Genomic DNA, 8,472 nt, shown 5'->3' with positions numbered 1-8,472 from the left:
TGGGGGGTTTTTTGTTTTTTTTGTCAGAAGGCAATTCTTTTCCAGGAAAACAATACCTAATGTTGATATTGTTGTTTTGGAATTTAAAGGTTTTGGTTCCAATAAAATTTTATTTTATTTTATTCCCGAAAGTTCTTGAGTTTTTGTTTAAAAAATGTAGAATATTACAACTTTATAATTGTCTCATTTTGAGTTTTATCTCTCTTGCTGTATGATTTAAATATAATAGCAGTCCAACTTCAGCCTTGCATAATGTTTTTATTTTTCCTTGTAACATTTTGACTTTATTCCTGTCAATTTGGGGGTTGTTTTAGCCACAGTATCACAACTTTACAGACGTATTTTTTCCCCCTAATATTTTGACTTTTGACTATTTGAAGTTTTTCTCCAAAATTTTATTTTTAAAATTACCCATTTTCTCATGTTAATATTTCGGAATAAAACAATTTGGCCTACTCAGCTATTGGATTGTCATGTTGATTATTATGGAGGTACTTGAAGGTCAGGTTTTTTTTTTATGTTTTTATCTGGTACTTGGCATGACAAGTTTGAGAACCACTGATCTAGAGGATTCATCCTACCAAATGTTCCCAAGCATCTGCTGCAATCAGACCACTCCTATAAAATCCTTAGATATATCTTTTTTTTTCCAATCACAAGAATAAACATGAACCAAACCTTTAATTTGCACTGAAGTGGAATTGAGAAGCTTGAGGCCTTGCTGCGGTGAGCTTGATTACTTAATAATATGGTGATAAACACAACTATCAATCAAAGCTCCTGACAAGAGTTACAATTCGGGAGAAATCTTGCCAAACTCAGAAATGTTGGCTCTTATTGAGGCAGAGCGTGTATGCGTGTGTGCCCGTGCGTGTGTGCGCACCCGCGACCCTATAGGTGGAAGGCAATGAGGTGTTATGTTTATTTATCGAGCATAAGTGCAGTAATGACCTATCTTGATAACAACTTCATAATCAAATGGTCATTCAGCAGATTGGCCAAGAGGGACTATTTCACTGAATTCATAAATGAGAAATATTTTTCTAAGATGGAGTGGAGATTGGGCAATACCGGTTACTTTTGAAAGAAAAACAACAAAAAATGATTTTCCGATCAAAAGAAACTTAAAGCTGGGATATACGTGATTCTCATTGGACAGCAGCAATACTATCATTTTATAATTGGGTTGGGGTGACAGTGGCCCACATGGTTGTGGAACATAATGAAGAAGTTAATAAGAAAGTAAATGTATCGATTTACACATACCCACTGTGCTGGACAGATGACGTCACAATTTATAAGCGCTGATTATATTTTTAGTTAGAACTGAAACCCGTGGGGAAATGTACTGTGATGAAATTAGAATAATACCTGCAGGCCACAGTCATAGAAAAGGTTGATGTTAACGATCACAAATCATTTCTCTCCCATTAACATGAATGGGAATGGCAAACGCAACAAAAACAATTTGTCATCTGTTTTTTCAAGAATGAAAATAGCACTCTTTAAATGTATAGCACTGAGAAAACATCCAACAATAACAATTAAATAGAAAGTAAAGAATAAAACAGCTTTTGCCCTATTTTCTGTTTCCATTAAATAGACGTGCTGAGACGAGATGCCAAAATCACGTCACAATCTACTTATTGACGAGTTGACAATTTATTTTCAAGACCTAATCCATAGCATCCACGATAACATCCGTCTATTTTCTCATCCGCTTATCCTCACGTGGGTTGCGGGCGTGCTGTAGCCTATCGCAGCAGTCTTTGGGCGGGAGGCGGGGCACACCCTGAACTGGTTGCCAGCCAATCGCAGGGCACACAAAGACAAACAACTCACACTCACAATCACACCCAGGGACAATTTAGAGTGTTCCATTAACCTGCCATGCATTTTTTTGGAATATGGGAGAAAATCAGAGTTCTCGGAGAAAACCCACACAGGCACAAGGAGAACCTGCAAACTTCACACAGGGAGGCCAGAGCCGGATATAAACACATGACCTCTGCACTGTGAGACAGAAATGCTAACCAGTCGACCACCGTGCGCGGTGCTTCAACTTTGATGAACCAGAATATGCTTCAGCTAAACCAAAACAGAACAGAGGTAATTGATTTTGGCAATAAAGAAAAGAGTATTGCTGTTAGAAAATACCTGGGGTCACTGTCTTTAGAAACCAAAGACCAAATCCGAAATCATGGACAACTGACCTTCAGCAATCATATCAAATCAATCACTAAAACAGGCTTTTAGCAACTGAAAAAGCTGAAAGAGCTGAATCTGGTCCCCATTTTTGCCCGTGTACTGAACTTGAAGTAAGTTCAATGTAACATTCCACAAAATGTTGGTGGTTGGGTGGATCATTGTTTAATCCTGCCAACCTTGGGCACAGAGCTCTGGGTTCAAATCCCAGGAAGAGGCAGATGGCCCAGCCATAAAAATGGTTGCTGATAACTTGGCAATGCATCAGTATGGTTAGTCTTTACCCTCTATTGGCTCGAAATATTGACCAAATGTGCCGGGTCAAACCCTCAACCCAACACGCCGGGTATAAAACACCCGACATTGGCTCAGTCTCTTTCGGACTATTTCACCCAATTTGGGTTACTTTTAACCCGGCAGTTTCAAGAGTGCATCATCAGGGAAGATGAGACAATGTTTTGCCACGCAGTTCTCCTTGAGGAAAGTGCGAATTGACGATAGTTCATTTGTGCTGTTAAGTTTTCAGTTTTCTGTTGTCTTACGGAGTTTACAGCAGCCCTCAGGTGAAGCAAATCCTCTAAAATCCCGCTCGGCTCGAGGTGCACCTCTGAAGGGGCCGCATCTATTCTCTCTCCAAGCTGGCCACTTGTAGCAGACCGTAGCTGATTTCCTTCCTTGCGTGACTCCGGAGTGTAAACAGACGGCCAAAGTGACTCATCACTATTTCTCACTTCCACGCTCTGATATAAACATACGGATGGGTCAGGGGTCATTTTGGGGTAAGGAATGGGCGTAGGCGGGCCGAGTACGTCTCCCTGTAGGACATCTTCCATTCTTCGAAGAATTCACAGCTTCCTGTGGCCAAAGCCGCATGCCTGCCCACTCCAGCCTAGAGGAAGCAGAAAGAGAAACACCGTTAGAAATAGAGAACGAGAATGAACACCGGCAATCCGAGTGATAGATTGTCTTCTTTGCTGTGCTGTGTGGAAAGAATGCCAGTGTGATGTATTTCTGTTCAACTTCCAGACGCGGGACGTGTTAAAAGAGTGATGCTTGGACGCGGGCAGGAGGGGATGTGACCAAGTTTAATCGCGTGGCGAGAATGAGCTTCATTCATTCTTAAACAGATTTATAAGACGTGGAAAGTGTGTTTATATGCAGCTGCCAGCTTGTCTATGGAGAAGAATGACACCATGTTACCCCAAAAAAAAAAAAAAAGGGATGCCTTTAGTAAACCCTGATCAGCACTTCGGTCTCTTCACCGTCTTGTTGCCACAGGGTGGTGTGGGGGAGGGAGCGATTGAGGGGGGGTGGGGGGCATTTCCCGTCAGGCCCCAATGTGAAGAAGGGCCAAATACAGTACAACATCAATCACTTGGCACTCCACAGCTTCCCCAGTGCCATTGTTATAGAGCAGGAAATAGGTCGCTAGCAGGTGGAAATTAAAACTCTTTGACAACTATAGCATAGGATTGAAGATTATTTCCAGGATGAGCCCAACATTTACACAAGACCCCAGCACCACCCCTCATACACACACACACACACACTCACACACACACACACACACACACACACACACACACACACACACACACACAAATACAGTGTTCCCTCGCTACTTCGCAGTTCGATTATTATGCCTTCAGGCTATCGCGGTTTTTCATTTGTGAGCATAACTTTGCTCCTTTACCTCGTTTCTTGCAATTTTTCTTCCCTCTTAGTCAGAGCAGTCAAAAAAACATATTATTATTATTTGGGGTTTTTTTTAAGGGCAAATTTGTTTGACAAAATGTGACCGTAAACATTAGAGCTCGTCATCCCCAAAATCTCGGTTCCCTCATTCTGGGTGCGCTCGGAAAGACCGCTCCGACTGCACTGCTGACTTAGACAGCCGTTCGGTTATCCAGAGTACCGGAGCTCTCAGTGCGTGAGGCAGTGCAAGAGAAGTAAAGAGTTGTAGCATGAGCTGCAGATTATAGGCTGCAGTCAAAAATGAATGTGAACGGAGCGCGGTCTGCCTCAAGCAGCACACGAGGACGACTAACCTCCGCTTAATAACGACGCTAAAGCTTTTCTTTTCTGTTTAAAGTGGCTCACCTTAACCAGAATCCCACGTTACATTGTCACCAAAGGTACAATCCGAGTGAGCTAATGCTCTAAATCCTTGTGGAAAATTAGAGCTCGTTGCCATGACTACCATTCTTCTTCTTCATCTTGTAAATGGAAGACAACACAGATTTTTTTTTCTTAATTGTGCATTTTAAAAATTCAATTTATTAAGTGTAACAATTGTTTAGAAGGGTGAGAACTGTGTGGAGGTGTTCGTAATGGCTTATTAGAGGCGTAACCCCCCCCCCCAAAAAAAATGTCAACCTCTATTTCGGGGAATTCACCTATCGCGAGGCATCATGGAATGTAGCCTATCACCCGTGAAAAGTTAGGGAAGACGGTAGATCAACGTTATTGTGTAAAAGATTTCACTTAACGTTTCAACACTCAGGAAGCTGCAGTAATATTTATTTTTTTACAGACGATAAAGAATATGTGCATTTGATTAGTGTCATATTGCCTGTTTTCATGTGTTTTGTGCAATGTTTTTCTTCAAACATCTTTTGTTAATAGTGTTATACCACCATCGGAAAGCGCCACATGCAGTGCATAGATGCTATTCTTTCGCCCATCTATGGCATCTTGCATTGGGTTAGCATTGAGCTAATTCACATTCACATGCAATTCTTTTTGTTCTATATTGAATTCTATAGTAAACTTCAATTGGCAGTGGCAAAAAACCGCCTGGAGCATATTTGTTTTGAAAACATTTCATTATTTTCCAAATAAAGTTGAGTTGAGTTGAGTTTGCTGCCACCATTTTGTACTGCATCTCAAAGTTTTGCTCACAAGTCAAAGCAGGAGATCGGCTGAGCCATAACTTGTATCTTAAAAAAAAAAAAAAGTGTAAGCTTGGTCACTCATAAGTCAAGGCACCCATCTATTTATTAAATATGTTTGAATTATATTTTGCACTGGTGTGGAATGTAACTACATCCCACTGAGAAACGACGGTAATATTTAGCGGCATGAGAGAGGACAAAATGATGCTGTACAGTTCTACACCACTGCCAAGTAAAATGGATGCTCAAGAAGGGTACCGGCCATGGAAAAGGAGGAAAAATGTTGAATTTACTGCGCCATAGGAAAGTAGTACATTTTGTAACTCTCTGGCCTCACTGCTCAGTACAGCATGGCCATAGCCTAAAAAACAAGAGAATAACAGAAAATAGTGATACATCCGCCTGGCAGGCAACTCCAATGTTCACCTCTGTTTTGTCTCAGGATCTGTCCAATTCATTCTTTTTAATTTTTTGTTACTCATCAAAGATGGATGCTTAGCCGTAGTTTCAGCAAAGTTAATCAAACCCAAGGTAACACGCAAGCGCATGAGGCCGTCGGGTTGTGGTCGCTGTCTGTGTGTCTGAGTATGATTGGCACTTCGTCAGTCGCGCCTTCTGTCTCTGAGGGGTTGTTTTTCCTCGGGCGTAGTGGTTTCTTAAAAATTTAATTAAAGGTACAATATGTGGCCAGGGAGGGGGGATTTTTTTTTTGTTTTTGTTTGAACAAAAGAGACTGAAAATTAATTATTTTAAAATTGCAAAGAACCCTTTAAGAATGTTAAAATGTATTTTTAAAACAACACCTGGACAGGTAATCAAGTTTTTATAATGAGGACGATATAGCCCTTGAATTCGATGCCCATTATTTCCTCTGATTCTAAGATTAGGTCAACCAGCATTCAGGATCCTGTTCGGTCTTTGAGATTGCACTGAATTGTGTTTTCATTATCCCTAGCGATTCATTGCAGTTACTTCACAAAAGTTTCCGCTGTGCCTCTGAAATGATTTGTGGAGCTGTAAAAATGAAAAATACTGAGGTTGTTTTGTGTGTCACTACATTTGACATCATGTTCTTCATCTTTCCACCATTCACAGGTTTGCGTTGGACACGAAACTGCCACATGTTTTAATTGCAGCCTCTCCCTGCCTTCTTTCCGTCCCCGCCGCTCTTCATGTGGGATGGAAGGCAGAGACCTGGCAGGGTGGCTGTCACATAATGCCCACGCCTGTGATGCTTCGCTGGGACCCCCCTCCACTCAGGAAATGCTCTCGGCCTATTTCCCACCCTCGCGCTCCACTCTGGAGAGCCGGGCATTACACTCTGAATCCAGTTACCGTCCCAGAACATTCCTGACTGATTCCGACCGCTGCCTCGCCGTGCCTTCCCACAGACAACGAGGACATGCCCTCAGTTCAAAGCGACTGGAGTATCAAGTTGGGCGCTACCAAAGCTCTTCATGGCAGAAGCTTCATGACAGGAAACTAGCTTGAACCCCCCCCCCCCCCCCCCCCCCTCATATTGCTTTCATTTGTGGTTTGCATGTAGGTGGCTTCAGTTGGGTGCAGGATTAAAAATATCCAACTCAGGTTGCCAGAATGATATCTCCCATTGTGGTGGCGTGTTTGGGAATTCTTAATTGCTTTTTCCGAATCAGCTTACCACAGGAAAATCCCCCTTCAGAGCAGAAAAAAAAAAAAAAAAACAAGAGAGCGGGTGACCTGTTAAGGCTGAAGATTTTTTGGAAACACAAGCATTGGAGACCATGTTGCTGTCTGGTCCGCCACATCCCGTTGCCATCAGGGTGGCAACACAGCAAACTAACCTGAAAAGGTGGCCCACCAAGTCTCTGCTCATGCCTTCGCCACTGTGGTTTATGTCTCATCTCCTATTATTGACGGCTCAGACAGCATCAGAAAGGTCATGACGGAGCGGCCCTGCATGGGAGGTGTGCACAGCCACAGGGTGCGGCACCACTGACTGGCTCCCATGCATTGTGTGGGACAGACCCGCTGCGTCACAGAGTCAGAGTGCCTGTAAGAAAAGCAAGCAGAGTGAACATTATGCAAAGAGGGGCCTTTATTTATTTTTTATTTTTTTATGTATGTCCAATATTCGTTGTCAAACTGTTTCTTGAAATGCCTGGTGAGATTTTCTTGGGTCACAAATTGTCTCTGTAAAATTCTGGAAGCTGTTTTAGTGTCCATCAAGCAGGAACATATTTGTGCGTCTTGTAAAGGCTTTTTTGATTCATAAAATGTATACAATTGCGTGTTGTATTGTTTCTTTTTATTTATACTGTATGTCATTGTGACAACCGTTCATTATAAATTGGGGACTTAAGCGAGGAGGCAAGGAGTCAAATCTCATTTCACTGAAATCTCATTCATGTATCCAGAATAGAACAAATTGTGATTAATACACTATATATATAAATTTTCTGACTGCTTTCACAAGTAAAACAAAAATGTATTAATTTGTTTTAGAGTATCATTGCTGATAAAAAAAAGGAAATAACACGGATGGTTTAAAGAAACAACAGCCGTTGATTACTTACATACTTCGCTATCTGATAAACAATTTTCATTTATAACAGCTACCTTCTGTCTACATTCAGAATTATGTGTGCACTGCAGAAAGCAAAGCCTGTATTTTTTGGTGATAAAACATTTTTTTGTTGCCTTGAAATTTTCACTCCACTCAGCTGTTTTCACAGTGTGGAAATAATTTCTATTACAGCTTTTTTAATACTTTTGAGCAATACTTCAATTTGCACAGCACAAAAACTCAAGGACCAACTTCATGATAAACTAACAATGGGCAATTTTGGCCCATTGATAACTCATTTGAACACTTTTGGTGTTTGTGTAAATTTTGGACTGGCTAAATCCTTCTCGCTGCCTATGTCTGTCGTGTCAAAGTGCATGCGTAGCATGAGCGCACATAATATTATTAATAATAATAATAACAACAATCCATTTTAATTTTTGTGTTGTGTTGTGGACTACTCAGCCAACTCTGTCACAAATATTTGCCCATGTATACAAAATGTCAAAGAGCTTAATTTCTTTTAATGACTGACATCAATGATGCATTGTAAATGATATTGCTACATTTTGTATTTTATTTTTATATCATACTCCTCAAGGCTCGTCCCTTTCCATTTTAGTATTTTACCATGTCCATTCCCATAGTGGTGCTTTCATATTTTATCCCTACACAGTGGAACACTTCAGAGAGGAAATGTTCATGTGTGTACGCATACTGTAGAGCTTGACAAAGCTTGAATGTATATTTATATTATATTGAATGTGGTGTGTGTGTGTGTGTGTGTGTGTGTGTGTGTGTGTGTGTGTGTGTGTGTGTGTGTGTATA

The 8,472-nt window shown here is 41.1% G+C and overlaps 1 long non-coding RNA gene across 1 annotated transcript in view; it reads right to left on the bottom strand.

The window, feature by feature from the left end:
- Positions 1–1,977: 1,977 nt before the first annotated feature.
- The window catches only part of LOC109531551 (uncharacterized), a 15,213-nt gene continuing 8,718 nt past the window's right edge, over positions 1,978–8,472 (bottom strand). Inside the window, exons 2-3 of the long non-coding RNA XR_002171197.1 lie at positions 6,923–7,131; positions 1,978–3,094 (exon numbers count right to left, since the gene is read on the bottom strand). This is a non-coding gene — a long non-coding RNA (uncharacterized LOC109531551). The remainder of the gene's footprint in view (positions 3,095–6,922; positions 7,132–8,472) is intronic.

Source organism: Hippocampus comes, unplaced genomic scaffold (assembly GCF_001891065.2).
Source record: "Hippocampus comes isolate QL1 unplaced genomic scaffold, H_comes_QL1_v1.1 scaffold80, whole genome shotgun sequence".
Classification (NCBI taxonomy): Eukaryota; Metazoa; Chordata; class Actinopteri; order Syngnathiformes; family Syngnathidae; genus Hippocampus; species Hippocampus comes.
The sequence above is the reverse complement of the archived record's forward strand: the minus strand, read 5'-3'. Positions and strand labels throughout refer to the sequence as shown.